At 36.6% G+C, this 25962-nt stretch overlaps 1 protein-coding gene across 16 annotated transcripts in view; it reads right to left on the bottom strand.

The window, feature by feature from the left end:
* The window catches only part of LOC143663472 (uncharacterized), a 275238-nt gene that overhangs the window by 103211 nt on the left and 146065 nt on the right, over positions 1-25962 (bottom strand). For 12 of the 16 annotated variants that reach the window (XR_013165929.1, XR_013165940.1, XR_013165936.1 and 9 more), the window contains one exon: positions 18383-18508. The exons of 3 other annotated variants lie outside the window; for them this stretch is intronic. The gene's annotated coding sequence lies outside the window, so the exon portion shown is untranslated. Of the gene's footprint in view, positions 1-17504; positions 17847-18382; positions 18509-25962 lie in introns of those variants that run through there. One more of the 16 variants, XR_013165930.1, reaches the window with a different exon arrangement.

The following is a 25962-nucleotide window of genomic DNA, read 5'->3' as shown; positions in this document are numbered from 1 at the left end:
ATGGAAAATCTGAAAAGAAAACTATTCAATTTGCAATAGCATCTTGAAGAATAAAATGCCTATGAGTAAATTTAACCAAGGGAGTGAAGGACTTGTACCTGCCAACTAAAAAACCACTTTCAAAAGAAATAAAAATTACTGACCTAAATTAAATGCAAAGATAGTCCATGTTCATGGATTAGAAGACAATATTGTTTAGATATCAATACTGCCTAAAGCAATCTACAAATTCAATACAATCCCTATCAAAATTCCAGAAAACTTTCTTACTGAAATGGGAAAGTTGATCCTGAAACTCATATGAAATTTTAAGGGGCTCTGAATAATGAAAATAATCTTAAAAAAGAAAAGCAAAGTTGGAGGAGTACTCACACACTTCCTGATTTCAAAACTACATCAAGTAAAACTGTGTGTTACTCACATAAAGATAGATATATAGACTAATGGAATAGAATTGAGAGTCCAAAAATAAACCCACACAGTTATGACCAATTGATTTCAACAAGGATAGCAAGTCTATTCCATGGGGAAAGTATAGTCTTTTCAACAAATGGTTTTGGAACAACTTGAAATCCACTTGCAAGAAAATGAATTTGGACTCTACTTCTTATCATATAAAAAACTTAATTGAACTTGGATCAACAACCTAAATTTAAGAGCTAATACTATAAAACTCTTACAAGAAAACATAGGGAAATGTCTTTAGGAGGTTGTAGTAAACAATTTTTAGATTTTATGCTAAAAAAACAATGAAAGAAAAAATAAATAAAATGGGCTTCATCAAAATTAAAAATGTTTGTACATCAAAGTACATTATCAATAAGATGAAAGACAATCTACAGAATGAGAGAAATAAAAACTATATATATATATATATATATATGTATTTAGCATTGGCAGTCTCTGGGAATTGAACCCAGGTCTCTGGCATGGCAGGTGAGAATTTTGCCACTGAGCCACCATTGCATTGCCCTATTTTAAAATCATATATCTGATGATGGTTTAATAACCAGAATACATAAAGAATTCCTATCACTCAACAGCAAAAAGACAAAGAATCCAATTTTAAAATAGGCCAAGGATTTGAATAGACATTTCTTCTATTGGTTGCTTAGCATCTCGTACAAAGGTACATGATCACATCTGCTGGGCTCTACCCATGTCTAGGCTTTGTCAGCACCCCAAATATCGCCAAACATCTGTGTCTCTGTCAGCTTTGAAGCAACGGTTCTCCAAGCATCTGCATCTGAGGTTTCTTCAAATTGTTTCCTCCTCTTAAAGGACTGCAGTAAACTAATCTTTGAATTAGAGATTCAAAATCCAAGAAATGCAAAACTGTAAGAGTCTGTTTCACACCCAGTAGAATGGATATTATTAAAAAGACAACAACAACAAAAAAAACCCCAGAAACTAAGTCTTAGAGGATGCAAAGAAATAGGAGCTGGAGTACATTGTTTGTGGAATGTAAAATGGTCCATCCGCTGTGGAAAACTATTTGGAAGTATCTTAGGAAATTAAATGCAGAATTACCATATGAGCCAGTAATTTCACTCCTAGGAATATACCTAAAAAAATTAATAGCAGGGTCTCAGACAGATATTACTACACCATTATCTATTGTAACATTAGTCACAGTAGCAAAAAGGTGGAAGCAATCCTAGTGTCCATCAACAGGAGAATGGATAAGCTAAATGGGGCACACAGGTTTTCCTTACTTAGTTGCTATGCAACTGACTGGCTTTAGAGCAGGAATTTGTTAGCTCAAGATTTAAGAAGTCAGAAGGTATGCTATGCTCATCACTGTCCCGTCAGTATCTTCTGGTTGGCAAGCCATCTTAAGGGTTCCTTGACTTTTCCATCACATGGCAGCATCTTCTTCATTTTCTTCTGGGGTCCATTGACTTCCATCTTCTTAATTCTCCAGTAGCTTCTTTCTAGTCTTTCTCTCTGTGCCCTGGGTTGAAACTGTTATGTACTCCAGAAAAGCTATGGTCTTTTAAACCAATCATGTGGGGGCAGACCTATCATTGGGTGGAATCTTTTAATTAATTTGTTTCCATGGAGATGTGACCCTGCCCATTCAGGGTGGGTCTTAATCAACCTATTGGAGTTCTTTAAGAGGAAAACATTTTTTAGAAAGCTCAGACACAGATATTTTAGAAATGCAGAAGGAAAATCCTCAGGAAATTCTAGGACACACAGGAGCTGAGAAAGCCATTTGAGAAGCAGCAGATGTAGCCATGTGCCTTCTTCCCATGTGACAGAGGAATCCAGTTACCAGCTGCCTTTCCTGAAAGACGTTATTCTCTTGTTGGTTCCTTCATTTGGATATTTTCACAGCCTTAGAATTGTAATTTGTAACTTCATAAATCGCCTTTTTAAAAGCCAATCCATTTCTGGTTCATTGCATTGTGGCAGCTTTAGCGAACCTAAACACTCTGCTTATAAAGAGGTGTAGTAATCCAGATTGAAGCCCGAGCTGATTTAGTTGGGCCACACCTGAACTGAAGTCACACCTCACAAATACATTATTTACACCACTTCAACACCTACCAGAATGCAGAATAAGACCAACAATGTGCCCAAACTTTGGTACACAATTCAAATCACACCATAAAATGGGATGTTATTCAGCCATAAAGGAAATGAAGTCATGGTACATACTTCAACATGGATGAAACTTGAAACCATCATGTTGAATGAAATGAGCCAGATACAGAAAGGTAAATATTGTATGATTTCTCTTATAGGAAATACTGAGAATAAGCAAATTTATAGAGTCAGCAGAATGGTGGTTACTAGAATTGCAATATGACTTTCAGGCTGGCTTGATGAAAAAAGTCTGAAAATAGATAGAGGTAAAAGGTACTCAATAAAGTCAATACGTTTTAATATCATGAAATTATACTTTTTAAATGGTTAAAATGATTTTTATGAGGTTTTTTTTAATGTGTGAGAATATCAGGAGTTCTCTTGATATGTTTTGATGTTATGATTTTGTGTATACATTACCACAATAAAAATTAATTTTAAAAGGTGTTACAGGGCGGGCCGCGGTGGCTCAGCGGGCAAGAGTGCTTGCCTGCCGTGCCGGAGGACCCCGGTTCGATTCCCGGCCCCAGCCCATGTAAAAAACAAACAAACAAACGAAATATAATAAAACAAGAAAATGTTTAAAAATGTTTCCCTTTCTTCCTCCCTTCCTTCCTTCCATCCTTCCTTCCTTCTCTGTCTTTCCTTCCTTTCCTCCCTCTCTCTTAAAAAAAAAAAAAAAAAAAAAAAAAAAAGGTGTTACAACTTGTGGGTGGGCCACAGTGACAGCAGGCAGGGTTCTCGCCTGTCATGCTGGAGACCTGGGTTCAATTCCTGGTGCATGCCCATGCAAAAAAAAAAGTAAGTGTTAACAACTTGCAAAAGGTATCCTACTTTCATTTGTCTTTCTTACTATCAGTCAATATAATTTTCTTTTTTTCTCCAGATTTGAACACTACAGGCATATAGAGGGTGATTTATAAACACTTGTTGGGTGATTTTATGAATAAATTATTAATTTTATTACTTAACACTAATTCTAGGAAGATTCTGGGATGATTAGAGCATGGCCATTACAATGTGGCTTTCCCTTTCTATTTAAAATTTGTTTTTACAAGTTGTTTCCTTGGTTCTGGTTACTCTCATTTAATAACATTTATCAAGTCAGCAGTTCTTACTGTGCAAAGAGGTCTTGCCTCCTACAGAGGGGATTTCCTCTCCTGCTCTGGTGCTTAGAAGATCAAACAAAATGACTTCCATATCAACTTCTGCAATCAGGCTCATTTGAGCACTGATTCTCTCTTGATGTTAGAAGTCATTTCATTAATAGGATAAATGCTGGTGTATTAGAATAGGGAATTCAGTGGGATCAAAGGGTTACCTTTAGTTAAAATATACAATGACTGTTCTGTTTGGGTTCATGTTGATAGATTTTTCTCCTGAAACCCCAGGGTATCCAGCAATTGAAACTAGGTGGCTTAGTCCTGGTATATATATATATATATATATATATATATATATATGTGTTTTAGACTGTGAGGTAGGGCAGTATTTCAGAACAGTCTTTACTCATCACACATTCTTTGATTCATCCAGTAAGTATTACAAACCCTCCCCATATGAGGCACTCTCTTGGGCATTGGGGATACAGATGAAAGTCAAAACCATTGCTCTCAAGGAAGTCACAATCTGATGAGAATTCAGTTACATTAGAGAATGATAAGGACTGTGAAAAAAGCAGAAAAAGGGAAACACAGAAGATGGATACACATGCCCAGGGCCGTGGCCTTCTTATAATTACTGAATGATATCAAACCTACAAGAATCCAGAGATGGAAATGTCTTCAGAGGAAAGGGCAATTATTTTCAACAGTCAACTAAGAAAGGGAAAGAGCTTTCCTACAGCTGTTAGATGCTGAGATAGAACAGATCTATCACATATATTAGTGAAACCGCTTATCTGTACACTCCGACTTTGGTCCCATATAAAAGAAGGTCAGCCCCCTCATCCAATTTACCCTGTGTTAAAAGCTTTCAAAAGTGACCTGTGGAAAGGTAGGTTATGACTTGGAAACATCATTTCTTTCTACAATTTATAAATTCTCTGAAATATTTAAGCTTTTTTTTTTTTTTTACCACAAACTACAGATATAGAAACCTAGGATTGTAAATTATAGAAATGTGGCACTGAGAAGGACCCTTGCTATTATTTAAGGCAATTTTAAAATTATTTTAACTAGATAGAAACACTTCTATAAAAGTATTGAGGATGGACTCAAGAGAAGTAGAGTTGGGTTAGACGCAGTGTTGGGTATACAAATGGAATGAGGGAATTTTTCCCACTGATACTTCCTTCCATCTGAAAGGGCTCCATTAGCTTAAAACCTCTGGCCCCTCTTTGGACCCTCTACTTCCTTCACTGGGTGATGAATTGCATTTCTGATTGGTCCATTTAGGTGCAAGGACAGGGAATACATAGACAAGGCTCCCTCCTTCTTTTCATTTGTTAAAGGCTTGTCTCTGAAGGGCTTGAACTTTGACAGTTTTGGTTGTGCAATGAGAGCATTAGAGGGCCCAGTCATCCTGGAGTGGACTACAGTGGTCCAGCACTGCCCACAACAGGAGGGAAAATTTTAATGTAAATTCAGTATGAGGAAGTTCACTTCATCAATATTATCTTCATTAGTAATAACAGTAGTATTCTGATCTCTTAAGAGTGTGTATTGGTAAACACTGGTTTAACAGCTAGCTCTCCAAGAAAAAGAAAGGCCAGATTTGTAACATTTGTCAATTTCTGTGGTGCAAATAGCCCCACCAATGTTCATTCCAAGCTATTACTAGACAAAGGTGGTAGATGTGTGTGTAAATGACCAATTCCTGAGACACCTGGGTTTCAACGAGAGGGAGAGAGTTTATTACTAGATATGAAACAGGAGATCAGATGGCCTATGGCCTAAAAGTCTGTCTCCCTGAATTGAAGTAATTTCAATAATTTTATAGCATTCAAAGATAGGCAGGTTTTAGTATACTGAGCACGATGTGTCCAGGTGGTATAATTAGACATGATCTAACTATTGAGCATGCACAGATTGTTTATATGCTTAGTCACAGAATGTATGTAAGAAAATGGCAGTCTTAATATGATGACAGTTGCGATTTTTTAGTATTATACTGAGATATAGGTGATGTGTAGGTAAAAGTCTAAGATACTGCACATGTCAGGAGGACCCATTTTGGTTAGATCCAGCTTTGGTTTATCAAGATAACATTGGACTTGGGGTGGGTTTGCTCTGGGCTGATGCACGACCCTTAATGGGGCTATCTTTATTGATTACAAGACTATGAGTTTGAAAAACTATAAAAGTAAGTTTAGCACATGTTTTTTACAATCATAAGGGCACAAGATAAAGACTATAAAATCATTATAGTGTAATCCAGGCAACTGGATTACAATTTAAAGATTTCTGGTATTTTCTTCCATCTACTCCAATATATCAGAAAGCAAAAAAGAATTTCTATATAATGAGTCAGCAATCAAAATCATCCCTTAAATCATAATTTCTTGGTTATAAAGCTATTAACATGGACATCGCTGAATAAGGAATTGAGAAGAAACACACACAATGGGTTCTCACAAAGTGATACAAGATTGATTCAACCCATCATCATCTCTTTCTCATCTTACTTTTTATCTCATTCTGCTAAAGAAGAAGGGTGCTATTTATTGAACTCCCTCAAAGTTTCACATTACCTAACAGTGCCATTGAGAAACTTGAGCTCCACTACTCATTATATAAGCAAACAAACACATAAGTACACACAGACACACACATGGTATTGCACTGCCAAAACTTATTGATACCTACAAGGTTGAATTTTATCTTATGTGAATTGTACCTTACTAAAAAGTTGAAGTCAATTTATTCACTTCAATGAAAAGAATCAAAATATTAGGTCAAAGAAGGCAAAAATAAATAATCAAATAATAGAGGTTGACTGCTTCACTGCATTCCAATCTTCACTACTGCCTATATCCATGCCTTTGTCATGTGATTTTGCAGTTCCTTCAAGGGCGTTGTGTTTGGTCACATTACGTTCTTTGTCCCTATGACCTGAATGGAATATAAGCAGAAGTGGCAGTGTGCCAGTTCTGAGCCTAGGTCCCAAGCAGCACTGCATGTTTTGAATCACTCCTCTTGCGCTTTGCAATCACAAGAAGACCATACCTTTGGTAGAATCCTGAACCCAGAAGAATGAAAGGCACACAGACCTGAACATAATTCTTGGCCTGAAGCCAAACCCAATCTAGATCAACTGGACTCAGCTGAGTGTGAGAATACATAATTAACGTTGGCCACTGAGTTCTGAGTTGTTGCTGTCTAACTTTTTAAATTGTATACTATAACATATATACAAAGCAAAGAAAGAAAAAATTAGTTTTCAAAGCATTCTTCAACAAGTAGGTACGGGACAGATCCCAGAGTTTTTCATGGAGTTCTGAGTTGTTTTGTACTACAGCATTACTGTGCCCTAGCTGACTGCTACAGTGACCTTTGTTCTCTTGAGAAATATTACTGCATGGCTGTATGACAGGACTTCGAGTTTAACTTGGGCTAGCTACATGAATATATATGATATTAATCTTTCTGTAAGTCAGTTTATTCACCTATAAAATGAGAATAATAATGGTAATTTAGTTCAAAAAAGTTTCTTATGTTTGAAAAGTGTTGATATGTAGAAAGTCTCTTGATAAAACTTTCTATTCCATAAGAGCCACTAGAAGTGAAAGCAGTAATAGGAGGAAGCAAATCCTGCTTCATTCCTTTACTGTGTAATGGTCATTACTCCATGATTTAATTTCTTCATCTGCAAAATATGGCAACAACAATAATAATACCCACCATAGAATTTTGATGAAGATCAAATGAATAAATGTCTATGATATCAGTGTGTCAAAAAGATTACTGGGCATATGAGAGCAATTTCATTATTTTAATAGGATAGAGTAGCACATCTTTTTATAGAATATTGATGGTTTTTTCCTTCCCAAATAGTCCTTGCATGTAATTCATGAGAAAATGCACCTTTGTGATAATTTAAATAAAGCAGTTAGTCCTAGATTTGATGAAACAGAAAGAAAGAAAGAAAAAAAAAAAAAATAGGCACACTGCCAGTCAAAATTGCTGTTGTAAAATAAACTAAAGGGCTAAATTTTATCCTCTCTATAGGCAATAACATTCTTTGAGCTATAATATATACCTCTGATTCTTGAACTAGCATGGTTTAATGGGACAAAATTATTTATTGCTTCTCCTTGGCAACAAATATAAAACAGATGAAAATTGCATTAGGTTTATAATTAAGATATTACTTTGACATCCAAAGCTCTTAGTGGACTGGATCTCAATTAACTTCCTGAACTTCTGGCACTTTAATTGATCATCTAACCTTTCTATTTTGAACAGAAGTTTTTATTTATTTATTTTCCCAGAACTGTGGCTTCTGTTTATCTCCTTCCCTGGGTTGTAGTGTGAAGTTAATAGATCTGTTTATGGATTCCATTAGTGGAATGGCATGCATTTGGCTTCCACATACACATTATGCACATACATGCCGGCACATGTGTATATGTAAACATATCAGGTTTTCAACATGATCTATAGTATATACTTAAATATTTTTACATAATCTGAAATATTTATCTCTGTAGTGTCTATCCATCTATCTAATCTATCATCAATCTATCTCACTAAGTGTGCCTACCTGATGCTTAGTTACGTTTTTTTTTTCCTTTGCTATACAATGGGGTCACATTTCATCCTTTTTCCATGTGAATATCCCCTTATTGCAGCACTATTTGTTGAATTTTTGTTTTTTTGTTTGTCCATTTGTTTGGTTTTTTGTTTGTTTGCTTGTTTGTTTTGTTTTAGGAAGTGCAAGGGCCAGGAACCGAAGCTGGGTCTCCCACATGGCAGGCAAGAATTCTACCACTAAACTTAGTTATGGTTTAATAAAATAAAAGCAAACTCCAGAAATAAACACATATAATAAACATATGTATTCGCTCACAAACATACATAATTTGCAAGAAAATAACATGTGGCATTTTTAACCAAATTGCGGGAGCATTTACATTCAAACAAATGTGATCTCTTTCTTAGCTCTCCATATATGGGACTATGATCTGATGCCAACAGAGCTGTTGTTACTAAGAACATTTTTATAATCGTTCTTTTTGAGAACTTCCTTTGTTATTAACTCTTTTCTATACTAACTAGTGGAAACTCTTGGCTAAATCCTGGCCTATTGAGAATTGATTGTACATCTAGAAACTGCCAAAAACATTTGGAAGCAAGACTAACATAGATGGCTGTTGGAGAAGCTGGGGACACTGCTTGGTATCAATAGCCCCTTGTGACTATAGCACCTTTGTGGCTTTTAACCGGTATCTGAAATCACAGCCAAAAGCACAGTTCACAACGTATTTTCAGCAAATGTTTAGAGAAACAGATATGAAAACTTTTCTTAATTGCCTACTATTACATGGAATAATATATAAGTTTTGGTATCATATGCACTATCCTCTCTTATTTTAATCACCCCATCCCCAAAAGTTCCCTGTTTGATGACAATGGAACACAACAATTCCCCATCTTGGCAAAAAATTAGTCTAAACTTTCCAGACCTCTTCCATGGAATTGCAGGTTTAGGACTTCACTTACCTAATCTGTGAAATGGGCATGTTACAGATTTTTTCTTTTTAATGTGAGGTTCTGGCGAGGATTAAATGATAAAACATGTAAAGTGACTTTTATGGTATCTAGCATGTATATGTTAATTTTCTTCTTCCCACTCTTCTCTCCTTTCATCACCTAATAAAATTCTTTGGTTATTATAATTCTAAAAGATTTTATTAATCTAACAAATGGTAAATGTTATATAATCAAAAACTATTGCAGTGAATTTCCATCCACTTTAAAGCTGAAATGACAAGAATGTTAGAGACATTCTCATATGTCACATGCCTCTCATTTGTTCCAACTGGAAAGTCTTTAACCTTTTCAGATGAATTTCAGCAGAAGATCTCAACTTGAAGCAAAACATTTTTGCCACACATTCACCATTACATTTTGGTAGCTGATGACAAAATACAGAAAGTAATAAAAGAAGGGCATTTAGGCACACATCTATTTCGACAAGACACATCTGGATTTATTGATCGATGGAAAGGAAAATCTCATTTGTCTCTTTTTCTTCCCCTTAATTTCAGTGAAAACAAAAACCGTTAACCATAAAATATGTAAGGCTTTTCAACCATTATTTCAGTTTTGGCTTCCAGAGAGCTCAGCTGCAAAGATGAGGTGCTGTGAGGCTAATTAGGCTGAGTTTGAACTGAACTTGTGCCTGAGCTGAGGTTCCAGCCCCAAAGAGCCCATTACTTCAGTGTTCCCCCATTAAGAGGCAACTTGGGCACTCCACAATGGTGATCAGGTACACACTGTGAACCCAAAGGCAGAAGGGTGACAGTCTCAACTGCATTTTCTCAAACAGGGGCAGCATAGCCTTGGAAAAACTCTGGAAACAAAATTCTTCTGTTTCACAGGTAACAGACAAAACCCCTTTTCTGGAGGTGTGACTTTCTTGAGTGAATCATATTTAATTGTATAGTGGCTTTCCTTTTTTTTTTTTTCTTAAATGAAAGATATGGTTATGATGACTATTTTGAGGAAAATAGACCAGATCTTGTCATTAACTGGAAAACATTCAGAGAATTCCTTGGCAAATGCCATGATTTTACATTTTATGATTTGCATTTACAGAAGAGAACTTAAAATGAACTTACTGAGCTCATGCAGAGGAGACTCCCTCATTTATTTATCATTTTGCATTCTTGGTCTTTAGTGTGAGAGGACTATTTGCTGTTATTAGCTGCCCAAAAAGTCCCATATCTCTTTGGGAGAAAGTCCAACATTTCATTTTAGCTGTGATAATACTTTACATTTCCTGGAATTATTTCTGAGACAGTGGAAAAGTTCATGTGAGGTGAAGGTGAAAGAGAAAGATAGTTTAGGGGCCAACTGAACGATTCTCCAGGGAGAATATAGTGATGGTTTAGCCAAACATCTTGATGGAACATTTGGTTATGGAAATGAAGCCTTCAGACTGAGACTCAGAAGGCCTGGCTTTGATATAAGAGAACTTAAAAACTGCTTTGCATAATAACATAGGAAGAATTTTGGCTCTCTAAGGCAGTCCAGGAAGGGGAGGTAAGTTTTCTTAGGAATACAGAGATGGCAGAGTTTGTGATAGAGAGAAATGGTCAAGCCCAAATTGGGAGGTTTGGACCTTAGAAGATGAGCCAGCCAGGAGATAAATCTTTGGGCCGAATCCTCTGAAGAGTATAGCTGCAGAATATTTAGCTTTAAATTTATTTTTGAGTACTTCTTTGCTGTTACTTCCTTGGGATTAACACCAAAATTTGGTAAACACCTACATGGAAAAATGTCCCTGCCAAAGCTTATGTCTTGAGGAAATTAAGGCTAAGGAAGCAATTGTGTTTTTACAGGAAAGGGAATATCTGTACAAAACAAGACAGTAGGAATATTAATAATTGAATGGAAGTTGAATATTAGAATAAGAAGGAATTACGAGACATAGAAGCTTTTTTAAGAATGCCTGGAATAATTGGGAAATGGGTGAGTAATATTGAGTTGCCCACTATTTTATATGAAGATGCGTTTCATTTTCATTTAAATTTCATCATTCAGTGTAAATAGAGAGGGGCCTGAGGGCTTGGGGATATCCAGCAACCTGGCACATGAGTAGCAATCTCATGTCTCCACTTTTTGCTTATTAAAATAATTTCCTCAATTAAGTCTACTTGTTCAAATGTGAGTTTGACTCCCCAGCAGTTCCACGTAAAATCCAAATTCCTAACGTAGTATATAAGACCTACGTGCCCAACCTATTTTTCTAACCTACATTCCATACTTTATCCCATAAGACATTTCAATAGGCCTATTTTCAAAAGAAAAATTGTCCCAAATTTGGTCTGGAATAGAACCAATTTGCATGCAGTAAGTCACGACACCATGACTGCAGAAGAGAAAGAAACTTTTTTACTGTGGTTTATACCATCCTCTTTCTGGGATAAATTAGTATTCCTGACAAAATGCTAAGTGATTTTCTGCTGAACTTTAATAGGATTAAGCCTTATTCTGGAAACTTTACCCACCGTGTTGGCTGCCAGCTGACTGTCAGTCAATGATCCAGTGACCTTTAAGGAGACATTTTTTTTTTTCTGTATCTCACATGATAATTTGTATTTAATAGCTAATCTAACACAGTTACTCATTCCTTCTCTTGTCGTATAAAGTACACTTAATGAGTAAATCTTTTAATTGGCCCACTAGGGGTTTTTTTGATCTCTCATGCAAGATTGTAATAAAACTTTGACCCATGTTTCTAACTAAATTATCTGAAAAGTTTTCTTTTAAATATGCAGTGGAACATTTTGGTCGCTTTAAATCCTGGCTCCCAGATGCCAGTGGCAGCTACAATTGACTAAATGATAAAAAAATTAATAAACAGAAATCACATTTGTGGTTTGGGTTAATTTGTATTAAAATTCCCTGTTGAAAACCTTCTCAACCTAAAGGGGGAAGAGAGAAATGAGGCAAAATAAAGTGTCTATGACTGAGAGATTTCAAACAGAGTCGAGAGCGTATCCTGGAGGTTATTCTTACGCATTTTATAGATATCCCCTTTTTAGTTTAAGGTGCATTAGAGAGGTTGGAGGGAAGAGCCTGAAATTGTAGAGCTGTGTTCCAGTAGCCATGTTTCTTAAAGATGATTGCATAATGATATAGCTTTTGCAATGTGACTGATTGTGAAAACCTTGTGTCTGATGCTCCTTTTATCTACGATATTGACAGATGAGTAAAAAACATAGATTAAAAATAAATAAATAATAGGGGGAACAAATGTTAAAATAAATTGAGTAGACAGAAATACTAACGAACAATGAAAGGGAGTGGTAAGGGGCATAGAAAAAAAATGAGAGAGAACAAAGTTTAAAATCTATTGTGTAGATGGAAATACTAGTGGTCAATGATAAGGAGGGGTAGGGGTATGATATGTGTGAGTTTTTCCTTTTTATTTCTTTTTCTTGAGTGATATAAATGTTCTAAAAAATGATCATGGTGATGAATACATAACTATGTGATCATATTGTGAGCCACTGATTGCACACCACACACAGAATGTTTGTATGCTAAGAATTTTCATGTTTGTATGTTGTTTTGGTTTGATAATATGAAATAAATTAAAAAAAAAGACACAATTAAAAAAAATTCCCAGTTGATGTATAGTATTACATCTACACTGTTTGATATGGTAACAACTAGCCACATGTGACTACTGAGCACTTGAAATGTGACTAGTCTGCATTAAGACGTGCTACAAATATAAAATACATATTCGATTTTAAAAACTCCATTTAAAAAAGAACATAGAATATCTCCATAATGTTTATGTTGATTACATATGGACATAACATTCTGAATATATTGAATGAAAGAAAATATATTCATAAAATTAATTTTAACTAAAATTAGGTTAGGAAAATTTTTAATATAGCTATAAGAAAATTTAGCAATGTGCATGTAGCTTGCATTTGTGGCACACGTTGATTTACTATTGGACAGTACTATTGTAGATGATGGGAACATTTTTATTTTTATTGATTTTGTTTTGCCATTTTTTTTTTTCATCTCATACCTTAGAGGGATTACCATAAAAATTATGGCAGGTTTATTGATCCAACTTGGTGTGTGACGGTAGTGAATGAAGCCTTCCATCTGATGGCAGATCACAGTATAGAAAGTTCCCTGGAATTAAGGTATTGTGATAATTCTGTTATCCCATTCATTTGACAAATATTTACTGAGCACAGTGCTACATCCGAACAGTGTGGGTGTTCTTTTCTTCCCTCGTGACGCTTGCAAAATAAGTAACCTGTAACTACAAGCCTGAAGAATATCTTAGAAGGGCATTAAGTAATGTTTTTGGTGACTATACCTGGGAGACAACTAACCTGGAGGGTTTTGAAACAAACTCTCTGATTAAGTGGTTCTGACCTGATACCTGAAAGATATTAGCTAAGAAAAGAGGAGTTCTAGGGAAGGCAGCTCAAGGGCGAGTCTCAGAAAAGAATCCAGCTAAGAGCTCTCAGCCACCAGCCCAGCCTGTCTGTCCTCAAGGGGGTGTCTGGGCAGCATACTCCAGAATCCTCTACAGACGGGATAAGTGTGAGGTGCTTTGAGATACCCGATTGTAGCTATTTAGATCCCTTGCAGGTCTTCCCTCATTTATCCATCTCTCAGATATGGACTTTTTTCAGGTCTGTCTTGCACATACCTCTAGGTATCTCTTCAACTATCATTGGGTCAATTGTGACTGCACTTAGAGCTCATCTCAGTTTGCAAGTAATGGCACATGCATGAGCAGTTTACTGTGGGTTTACTGTGAATGAATGCATAAGTCTTAAGCTTCAGGAGCTTTTCTTGGTATACCTCCAAGGCTCTGAGAAAAATGTGATTGTACATTGTTTTATTTTTGCAGATTTGTAAAGGTAAGATATTTTAATCACTATTAAGCTACAGTTCCACTCTATCACACTGTTCCTCATGTTTGATGGCATTGTGTGGCTGTAGGCATTTTTTTGTAGCAGGTTACATTTCTGAGATTCACAGTAACTTTCAGCATAATTATTACTAGCTAACCCCATATAGAAATGTTTATCAGTAATAATGTGCATCATAACGCAAAAGTACCCAGCCCAGGGCCTTAGAGTGACGTAGATATGTACCATCAAGCCTAGCAGAGAAGCATGTGGATAGTAGAAGAAGAACAAGATTTTAAATATGAGCGATCATTAGTTAATCTCTGGATGCATTAAAATGTAATCAGAAGATTTAGTTCTCATTAAGACTTTCTGAAACAGGAGATTTCTTCTGTCAGGTGTATTTGGATTGTCTTACTATTTCCTCTACAGAAAAATGATATTACAAAATTGTTATATGAAGAAGCAAAGACTACACAGCCAAAAAATACAGGAAAAAAAGAAAATATGGAGGCATTTCAGGTAGCTGATTAGTGCAAATATTAGGTTACTTTTTCTGGAGTTTATGATATCAGTGGTATTTGTAAGTTTTTCCAAATTTATAATGTGTTGTGACTACATTTCTCATTGCAAATAAATATACACTTCTCTCACCAATTTTGTATTCATAATCTTGCGTTATTAAATAGGACCTTCTTAAAGCTGTATAAGTCTGAGGCCCTCAAGCTTGGCCCTGCTCATGCATGTGCCATTACTTGCAAACTGAGATGAGCTCTAAATGCAGTCATAATTGACCCAATGATAGTAGAAGAGATACGTGGATGTATGTAAAAGACAGACCTGAAAAAAGTCCATATCTGAGAGATGGATAAATGAGGAAAGACCTGCAAGGGGTCTAAAAGGTTTTAATCACAATACAAAAGAAGGGGTGCATGGGTAGTTCATTGGTAGAATGCTCACCTTCCATGTGGGAGGCCCAGGTTCAATTACCGGGCCATGCACCTAAAAAAAAATACAAAGGAAGAAAACAGGAAAGTTTCTCAATAATATCAGAAGTGGTTGGGTTTTCTAGATGGCTACTGATCTCCACAACTGGGACTGAAATCAGCAACCTGGTTAATCAGTGCATAGAATCATTCCTGGAAAAGCTAAGGATGTTAGTGACTCCTGAGAAAGAATGGCATAATTTCTAGGGAAGTGGCTGATGGGTTAAAGCCACAGAAATTGGGTTGTTAGTGTAAGTATGGCTTCATTTGACCTTGAAGGCCAGTGAAGCCTGATCCTTTCCCAATGCATCAGTCTAATCCATCTTCTTAGTTACCGTTTTGTCCATACCTACATGGGTTTCTTAGATAAATAAATCCTTTCCTATTTCTTTTTCTCAGGACATCTGTCCATCCTTCAAGGCAAAACCTCAACTCCTCTTTTAATAGGAAGCTTTCTCTAATCCAGTAGGTAGTATGTGCTCCTCTCTGATTTTGTTTCAGAGAATTCCAGTCTTCTTTCTAAAATTTCAGTGGGGCTTCAAATGTACAAATCAAAGAGTGCATGCAGCTGCCTTTGTGTCATAAATTGCTATAGCCAATAGCCACAATGCTAGAAGTTATAAAACCAGCTCAATCTCTTACACATCAAGTGTGTCCAATGTTTAAAATAGTGGAGGTGGGGTGCACGGGTGGCTCAGTGGTAGAATGCTTGCCTTACATGCAGGATACCTGAGTTTGATTCCCAGACCACGCACGACCCATGCAAAAAAAAAAAAAAAAAAAAAAAAAATGGAGTGGAAATCGTCTCGAAGAGGGAACTGTTTAGAAGAGTGCTGTTGTTTTTCTCTTGGCTCACCATTCTCGCAAGTCAAGGGAAGTGGTAGTTATAAAGCTATCTCCCAGAGAATTTGACACATATTTCCTGGAGTTAGCAGATCATATGATCACTCTCCAGTACTGGCTAAAAGAACAGATATGAGAGAATGTGAGGGGATTCACATAAAAGTGAAAGAAACTTAGGCACTGCCCCTTCCTGACATCAGAGTGAAGAAAACAATACAATCAAGCCATTTTTCCACCATGTACTTGTGGGCATGAAGAGCCAGCTGGGAAAGAAGTATTGCCTGAGTCAAGGAAACTGCATCAGGGAATCTCTGAGGAACCCACAGTATCCACCAGGGAAAAAGCAGCAAAAGGGCATTTGATACTTCAGGGACATTGATACTAGGTACCAGCCATACCAGTCATTTAGTTTCTCCCACTGAAATGTTCAGAAACAACAGCTAAATAGTATATAGTGGGAGAGAAAAAGAGGAAGCCAACTTTTGCCCACTGCCCACTGGAAATATCCAAGGCTAATGTGGTTAGGGATTTAAATTGGCCAAGAGCTCAGAATGTTTACTATTGTAAAAGCTTGAACTGTAATTATTTGATATCAAACAAAAGTGGATTTTTAATGCCAAAAGGCAGCTGGGAGAATGGGTTATTATTAAAGGATAATCAGGAAAGCTATGCAAACTTTGTAAAATTTCATACAGAAATTCAGAAAACACCAACCGAGAGAGCATATTTGAAGGGGCAGTGGAAGAAAGAATATAGCTAGTTTTGGCTTACACCTTTTCAAGCCAAAATTGGTGAGTAAAAACAGTTTCACATATAATAATATATTGGAATTATTTGTTCACACATATGCCTCTCTCCTCAACACACTGAGGACACATTCAGACCTTAATTTTTCATCTTGGCTTCCTAAAAATGACTTTCATGTTGGGTATAATGTTCACTCAATATATTTTTAACCACTTACATACATACATACATAGATACATACATACATACATTCTTCGAAAGTGTGTGGAAGTGCATTGTGGTTGATAGAAAAACCCTGCCAGACTTTATCTGAGCCCAGAGTATGTTAAATGAAAGCATTTAACAGTTGCGGTCTTGGAAAGGCAATTTCTGACAGCTTATCAACACTGATGGAGTGCTAACCCAATGCAGACTTCAGAGGTCTAAAGGAATGAAACTTTTCTGCACCTTATCAACACCTGTGAGTGGATATTTAACAACCAAACTAATCGCAAAGGGTTTACATCATCAGAATTAATGAGGAATTAAAACACTTCACTGAATCAAGGGAGATTTTTTCAAAGTTTGTCTGTTGTGTGTTATTGATCTTTCAGTTCATTAAACACTTGAAGCAAGAACTGCCATGTGCTGGCATAGAAGCAGATGTAAACACAAGAGATTTGCATCTCAAATGAAGATCTTGTCCGTCCATGATCTTCTTTGACTTTCCTTGTCTACCCACCCTCAACCCAAGCCTCTCACTCCACTTTTCAGATTCTTATTTCCCAGCCCTTGCTAGCTCCTCATAAGGCCTCTTTATGATGATGGATCATAAGGTGCTTGATGAAAGCAGGAAAAATAGGTGAATATCCAGTAGACTTACAAACACATACAATTTGATGATCTTTTTTACTAAAGCTCTATTTGCCTAGAAGTGAATTCTATGTCAAGGTTCAAACGGCAATTTCTATAACCCCTATGCCCCACATGCTTCCTCTTTTTCTATTTCACCTTCACAAATCTGCCTATACTTGAAGGTAAACAATTCTCCTCTGGAAAGTCATTCCCAGGCACTGTGCCCCACAGCCATCTACTAGTTGTTGTACCTGTCAGCACAGGAAGTTCTTTTAAGATACCTGGAAAAGTAGAAACGGAAAGGAACACTGAAGCAAGAAAAGAAGCTGAGAAGCATCTAGCAACTTGACAGAAAAATTGAAAACATTTTTCAAGTCTAGAACAACTAAGAGATATCAAAATATCTAATTAAATAATGGTAGTTATGTAATGCATGACAGATGTGTAGATTGATAAATATAATATTCACATTTAAATAAATATATTTAAATTAAATTCCTTCTTTTTCCATGGATCTTCCACTATTTCAGCCTATAATTATTAGCCATCTATACTGGCAGAGGTGCTGCTTGGAGATCTTAGCAGTCTCTAGGATTATAATGTGAGTTAGAGTGGGGATAAAGATGTTTTCCAAAGAAAGGAAATACTAAGTGCAAAATCGAGACAATGAGTGAGAGCTTGAAGCATTCAGGACTTTCTAAGTGCATAAGACTGGAAGGCAGAAAGGGAATGGGGTGGCAAGATGGAGGTAGAACCTAAGCAGGGTTCAGGTCTTAGAGGGTATCAAACGAATGCTTAACGGGAGCCACAGACTTACTAATAAGAGAAGAAAGAGTCTTAGATGGTTGAGGGTGACACACCGGCAAAGCTTAATTTCAGCCTCTCTGTTTCATCCTTGGCTGGTCTGTCCATTCTCTGCTCTGTGACTCAGCACTCCACTCACCTGAAATAGAAGATGCTGCTTTGAACAAGGTGGAAATGAAACTTCCTTTGCAGCAGGATATTACTTTATTGACAGGGATTTGGGAAGGGTGCCAGAATGGACTGATTACAACAGATGGAGAGTAGGCTTTTGAGGAAGGGAAAAGCTGGGTCTGTTTCTTTTCCATGATTTTACATTTAAAACAAAATTAATGCAAGTTATCGCCAGAGATTGATGACATTTCACAAGCAAAGAGCAACCATATTGAGGGAAAATGTTTTACCATTTACAGAGAGAGAAAAAAACAATCATTAGCTGAAACAAGAAATGCTCTTAAAACTATGAGATGGATGACTGGCCAACAGAATTCAGTCATCGACTAAGAAAATAGAGATTTTCATATTTAGTAAAGCAAGATGTGTTGATATTTAGGAAGAAGGCTAAGTTGCTGCACATTTAAGAGGGAACATTGAATAGTGAATAAGTGCATGGATTCTGGAGCCAGACTTTCTGGGTTCCAATTCTACTCTACCACTTATTAACCATTTAATCTTGGGATAAACACAAAACTTCTCTGTGCCTCAGTTTCCTTATGTTATATCATTTTAATAATTAATTATTATGCTAGTAAGCATTTCGGATGCATAAATCACTGTTTCAAGTGTTTTCCATCCATTCCCTCATTTAAAACATCATGTAAATATTGTCATTATCTCCATTTTTCTGATCAGGAAACTGAGGCAGAGTGTAGTTAAGAAACTGGCCAAGGTTATGCAGCTAACAAATGAAAAAAGGGAGAAAGGATGCGAGATAGAAACATAGAGACAGAGAGAGAGAAAGATATTGATCAGGAGGAAGGTTATTTTTGGAAAATGATAAAACATCAAGGATATTTATTAAAAATAGAATGAGTTAGGTTAGTGAAAGGTTTAGGAGGCGAAAGGGTGAGAAAGAAGAAAGGTAGACCAGGAAATTTAAAGTGGGCGAGTTTACTGCTGCACTCCCGAGTAGAGCTCACCAAACTCAAAATGGAGAGACCTAAGTCCGCGCCTGGGCTTTGGCGCAGGCAGAGTTTAAGGATGGACATCAGGTGACGCACGGAAGGGGCGGTTCATTAGTTCTGGAAGTCACGTTGGGCGGGGCGACACAGCCACCGCAGCTCAAGTTGCAGTGCACTTCTGCGTTCCCCCGACCTAACAGTTAGCAAACTTAGGGAAGATATAGAGCAATGGACACACAGAAAATAGAAAAAAAATAAGATGGAGGGGATTTCTGCCTGTTCAATTCTAACCACAAGTAGAGTTGAAGGACAATCAAATAGAAGAGGTAGTCCTATTGAATTGCCTTGCTAAAGGTCATCAATAATCCTCATGATAATGAGAATATAAGAAAATTCACAAGTACATTAGGAAAATAGCAGTTAGACGTGAGTCAAGAAAAGGTTTAACTCTGATTTAGACAGAGATTAGGAAGGAGTCCAGGAAAGATCTGCATAATAGACCATGAAAGAAATTATTTACATTCAGGGTTTTTTAAGGACTTCACTACTGGCAAGGAACATTTTTTTCCCCCTATTCTAGGTGTGTCCTTCCCTATGGGAAGCTCACTTAATGGAAATTCCTGGCCTCCCTCTGCCTTTTTTAGTGATGCAATGAGTGAGGTTACCTCCTCTATACACTGAATGACTCTAGGGACACCATGCACATTGTGGGCTAAGAAAACAGACCCACTGGAGTAATGAAGTATCCGACCTATACAGCTGTACCTAGAGGTATACTTTCAACTCCCTTTTAAATTTGATGCAGGGAAGTAACTCTTCTGACTGAAACATTTGGAAAGAATACACTAGGCATGTTTCTCCCTTTACCCTCTTAATAAACTTCATCTATGGGATATTTATTGCAAGGTGGCTTATGGCTGGATCAGTATATGTGTCAAATTTAGAGGTTTAGCACTAATAAATGTGATTGCTCAAAAGGCTTATGCTTTTTCCGTTGAGCTATTATTTTGCTATTAATACAGGGACTATTTGTTAACAACTTTATTTTTTTTCTTAGTTCATGACCCAGGTCATAGCAAAAAAGAATGATGTCTGTTTATCTTCTCTCTAGTAACACTGATGTGTGGTTGTGGACCTTGTGAAATGAATAGGGTATACAAATTTGGAGAAAAAATTGTGCATGGAGTGACCTGGGCTTTTGGCATGGCTCAAAGAGATGTCTTTAAGCTTTGGTATTATCTTCCTTAGCACAGATCATGCTGACTTTTGTTGTCATCGTTATTAATTTTAGTTATTTACAATTATTGTGCAATATTTAATAGTGAACAAAGCAGCTGCCTTTTCACTAGTAGAGTTGCTTTATGAATGTGTAGCTTGGGCATGAAGCTTTGGATTTTTAGATCCTTCAGAATTTTGACCTAGGCAAGTTAATTCAATTTATGGAGGCTGTAACCAGGATACTGTGACAATTAAGCTTGAAAGAGAACCAATAAATGTGCAGGGGTCTCCTCAAACTTGTACTTAGTATATGTGTATGAAGAGTGGGGAGCCTGGAAAAACAGACAAGTCTCAGAGGCTTTGGTTAAAAAAAAAGGGCAACTGTGGAAAAAATTTATATGGAGGTGAGATTGTCTTTACAGAATTATCAGGCATCAGCAGCTGAAGAATGCATGCTGTTTAGTCTAAAATCTAAAGGTGTTACAGAGCACAAGAGAAATTTTAGCTTTCAATGGGTTGTATCCAGCCTAGGTGGAAGGCTGGATTGGCTGCTCTCAATTTCAATAAGGAGTCAAGGTTACAGAGGAAAATTTCAGGGCTAGAGCCAATAACTGCTTGTTGGCAGGGTCAAGAGTCAATCCACTCATATTCCCTGTTATTACCATTATCTGGTGCTAAGTTAGTTCTGTGTTTGCTTAATTATTTAAAGAGATCCTCCTTATAAAGAAAGATTTCTTAGGTCTTAAAAATTCTGAAGCAGAATGAAAGGCAGCTTTGGTATCAAGAGACTGGAAATGCTTTCTCATAAGAGAGCATGATGGATTCTACATTACTTGGTAGAGCCAAAATTCAGTTAAGTACTATTTGCCTGAACCATGAGGCTCATTGAAGAAATGGAGATCAGCAAGTTTGGAATAGAATGAATGGGAAAGCGAGGCAAACTCCACTCTGACTTACCAAACAATATTCATGTGCGTATTTTATTGACATAGTGAATACTGCCGGGGTTAACCTCTGGCTGCGTTTAAGAAGTGAGTTTAAATTCCCAGTCTTAGATTCCAGTAACTTGGCATAGACTCTAAAACCCCAACCCAGATATTCATACAGGCTCGCATTGTCCTTAGCAACACAAAGGATTGGGTTGGAAATCATCTTTCCTGAGATAACTGCTTTAGGAATAGAGATGGGTTTATTTTCCCACTTCTGTGTGTATGTTGCCAGTGCTGTGTTGTGCTATCTTGTGTTCCATAATAGCATTTTATAATCTTTAAAATGGTGAGCAACATCGGAGACTCAGTGTTGAACAAATACAATTTCAGAAGCCCTAGAGGAAACACACTCTTTCTAATGAGATAGAATCCAAAATTCAAATGCTGAAAGAATGCTATTTCTAGTGATGTGTAAAAAAACCCTTCCAGCTGAGACTGAATGGACTACAAAAAAAAAAAAAAAAGAAAAAAAAATGGGGAGGACTTTAATATCTTTGTAATCTTAACACACAGGTATAAGGAAAACTATACTGGCCTTTAATACTTTGGGAATTTAATGTATTTGGTCATTAATTTGCAAAGGAATATAATTTCTCTATTTTAAGAGCTCCCCAGTAGTGTTATAGTAGGAGAGGATATATATACAAATTTAGGCCATCTCTATATTGACATTTTGCTACTGGAATTTAATTGTGTTATCATTCGTGTTCAAAAAGAGCTTCTGATAGGCTTTTTTGGGCAATGTTGCTAGAGGAAAAGATGTGTGTGTGTGGCGGTAGAATCAAACAGGGATTAATTTTGTTAGCCTTGTATACAGGTGACACTGGAGCCAATTTAACTAACGTACTTTCTGACCCATTTAGAGTTTTGGCCAGAGGGGGTGTGTGCAGTAGTGAGCAGATCTCACCTTTACTCAAAGGAACAGTGTAGGTATAGGGGACACTTCAGCTTCAGTTTTGTATTAATGTTTGGCTACCATGTAAAGAGTTTTAGTTTATTTGTCAGAATGATTTCTTCTGCACGAGTCTGTCTTGGAAGAGATTAGAGGGGATTTTAGGAAAACAACCTAAAGTGAGTTGAATCTTGCAATCTGGAACGAATGTGCTCTATCTGTGGGACAGTGAGGCATGAGATGAGAGTGAGAAATTGCATGGGGATTGTATGGGATATAATAATTCTGAGAGACCCTTCCATCCGGGAATATCTGTGAGAACCCATCAGTTGTCTCTGTGTATCAGGCTTAATTAAGACAATGCTGAAAATGGAGCTGATTTGGTTCCATTTCTATGTGTGGTATCATCTGAAGCTACTTTTTGGTGAGAAATGAATGCTGATCCCATTCCATTGCTATGCCTTATCCCTATAAGTATATCTTTCTAGATTGAATCCTAGAGAGTTAAAGTCAGTTTCTACATGGCAGTAAATGGGGGGATACCCTTGTGACTACCCAACCGTGTTAACCACGCCCCATGAACATACATGTAAACACATGAGCCATCCACATCAATTAGTGCATTTTTGGAAGAGTTTGAACTTGCTCAGAACAACATCAGACTATGTCTACCTTTGAACTCATTTAACTTTAGGCTCAGGGTGGTGTTTTCTGAGAATGGGACCACAAGATTGAGTCCTCTCATCTTTCTGTGGTCTGACCAGTACAAAAGATAGCAGCACTATCACTCCTTTCAGGGTAAACACATTCCTTAATGCAGCTAAACATCTCACTAAATACCTTTTGTGGCTATATCATAATACTGATCGATTCTCCATGTGTACAATAGAACACTGGGCTTGCAGTCTCTGTTGTTTGGAGTCTAGTCTAGGTTCTAGTACATAGCACAGTGTCTTCAAAGTAGATTCTTAATAACTCTGAGGCTTGTTTTTTGTTCATACATAAAAAGCATCACTTCAGCATCATCTATGAAATCTAATGGTAGCTCCCAATTGGAAAGGCAGTGTTGCTGGCTGCTTTTTGGAGCACTTTCAAGTGATTTATTTGCTACAGAATTTCTTGTGTCCACCAAGGAGATGAACTCAGTATTTCTGTTTTTTTTTTAAAAAAAAACAACATTTCATTTGTTGAGTTCTTATCAGTGCTTTGACATTCAAAAAGCAATTATTTTTGCCAGCATTTGGCATGTCTAGAAGAGGTTAGAAAATGTTAGAATCTGTAACACTAGATCTCTAAAAATAGAAAAAAAAACATTTAAAAATTCCTCATTTGGACAAGTCCTGAATTGATATCACATTCATCTGCAAAAATAGGATTTCTTAGGTCAGAAATGGCACTGTCCTGTCATTCATTCATTGTCTGGAAACTCTCACCAGTCAAGTCCAAGGTCAGGATCTGTTTTAAAATGCATTCAGTCAGACAGATGCCATTCAGTCAGTCAGTTCTGGCATGTGTCCTATGTGGCTTCTGAATAAAACGATAGACTCTACATTCAGGCAATCTGGCTCAAGTCCTGGTTCTGCTTTCTGTTAGCTCTGAGCCCTTAGCCAAATTATCTACTCTTTGATCAGACTTCCCAATAGTAAAATGGAGATAATGAATAAATATCTGTGTCACAAGATTGTTCCAAAAAATAAAAGAGTGACTAAATATATAGTTCTTAGAATAGCATCTGGCATATTGCTAGTGCCTTACAAGTGTCCATAATTAGTAATGATGAGATAAATACCAAACTTCTTCATAATAAAGTAATTAATCAAACGTAAACCAGGAAAATTTATCTTCTCCAAACTTCACAAGGAAAGACCATGCCTAATCCTTTGTGGTGTTTCCACTATGTAATCATGGGAAATATATATGTATGTATGTAGTTAGTGAGTTAATCTGTATCACACCAGAATTTCCAAGTTCTCCATCCTTTTCAAAGGTATTCAACATTCCATACCTTCACATTCACAGACAGCACTCTCTGCATGGGCATCATCCACTTCTCTTCTAAGTTAAAGTCTAGTTATTTTTCAAGATCTACCTCAAATGACAAATTTTTAAATAAAAGGGGTGAAGTAATAAGGTGCTTGTTTTTCTGGGATGAGGCTCAGAAACATGGACCAGATGCTGCAAGGCCACTTGAGATTGATAGCATTGTCCCTCAAATCTCCTTCAGTCCACCCAGAATCTCCCCTTAGTGTGCTTACTCTTTGGTACAAGAAACTGGCATTTCTTAATCATGAGTACAGTGAATAAAAATATGTTTTGAACACATTACTATTTTTTTGGATCTATAATTCACCTGCTATGTTATAACAGAATGTCTTATATGCTTACCACACTCAAGACAAATTCCCTATTTCTTAGTTCAAACAGATGCTTTCCCTTTACACCTCCTAAAAAGAAATTCTGGAAACACCATTGCTTACATTTTTTTTTAACATGAGACAACTGACACTCATAAAATAGAAGAAAATATATGTGATTCTCACATCAATCCTTTGAGTTCTGTTGGAAAAGTATGGCAAGTCTTAATGCAGAGAGAAAATATTGAGGGCCAGAGGTTCAGCAACAAGAAAAGGAAAACATAATGAGTTAAGTGCAGTGCAAAAATTTGAAATCTGTTCTAATTATTACAAACTTGGTCATTTATTCATGACACCTTAATGTTAATGGAAAGTAATCTGTAAATTTTAATTTAATGGCCAAGATGATTTAGATGAAAGTATGGCAAGTCCTTATTATTAATAACCATTCATGAATATTAAGACAAGAATTAGTTTTCTGCCCTGTAGTTATAGTTGTATTTCCTTATCCAAGCTGGCCTTTAATTTCTAAAAGCCTTTTTAGTTGTAGATAAAATATCAGCAAAAAATACAGCCTTAGGAAAAAAAAAAAAACTAATAATGTTAATATTAACCCACAAGAAACCTCTGGGCTATTAATCTGAGATCTGGGCCTTTGGTCCATAATATAAATACCTTTCTTATATAGATGAAAAGTGCAGAAAGCTGAAGCCTTGACAACTGTTCCTAAGGATTCTCCTAAGGAAGGAGAAGCCAAATTGCTTTATACTAACTAGGAAATATTAGATGAGTCTGAAATAGGATGTTCTTCACTGCCTATTTCTAAAGCATGTATCACTAGTGTACTATTTCTATTCATTTACTGGGCATGTAGGATATATCAGCTATTGTTTTAAAGACATTGGTTAGAACCCACAGGCCATACTGATTGGCTAAGGGTATACAACTGAACATTTTATCCAAACTTGGTCCATAGAAGATCTCCCAGAAATTCTTCAAAGTGAAGCCAAGGAAGATCAAGT

Source organism: Tamandua tetradactyla, chromosome 19 (assembly GCF_023851605.1).
Source record: "Tamandua tetradactyla isolate mTamTet1 chromosome 19, mTamTet1.pri, whole genome shotgun sequence".
Lineage (NCBI taxonomy): Eukaryota > Metazoa > Chordata > Mammalia > Pilosa > Myrmecophagidae > Tamandua > Tamandua tetradactyla.
This window is presented reverse-complemented; position numbering and strand designations above follow the sequence as displayed.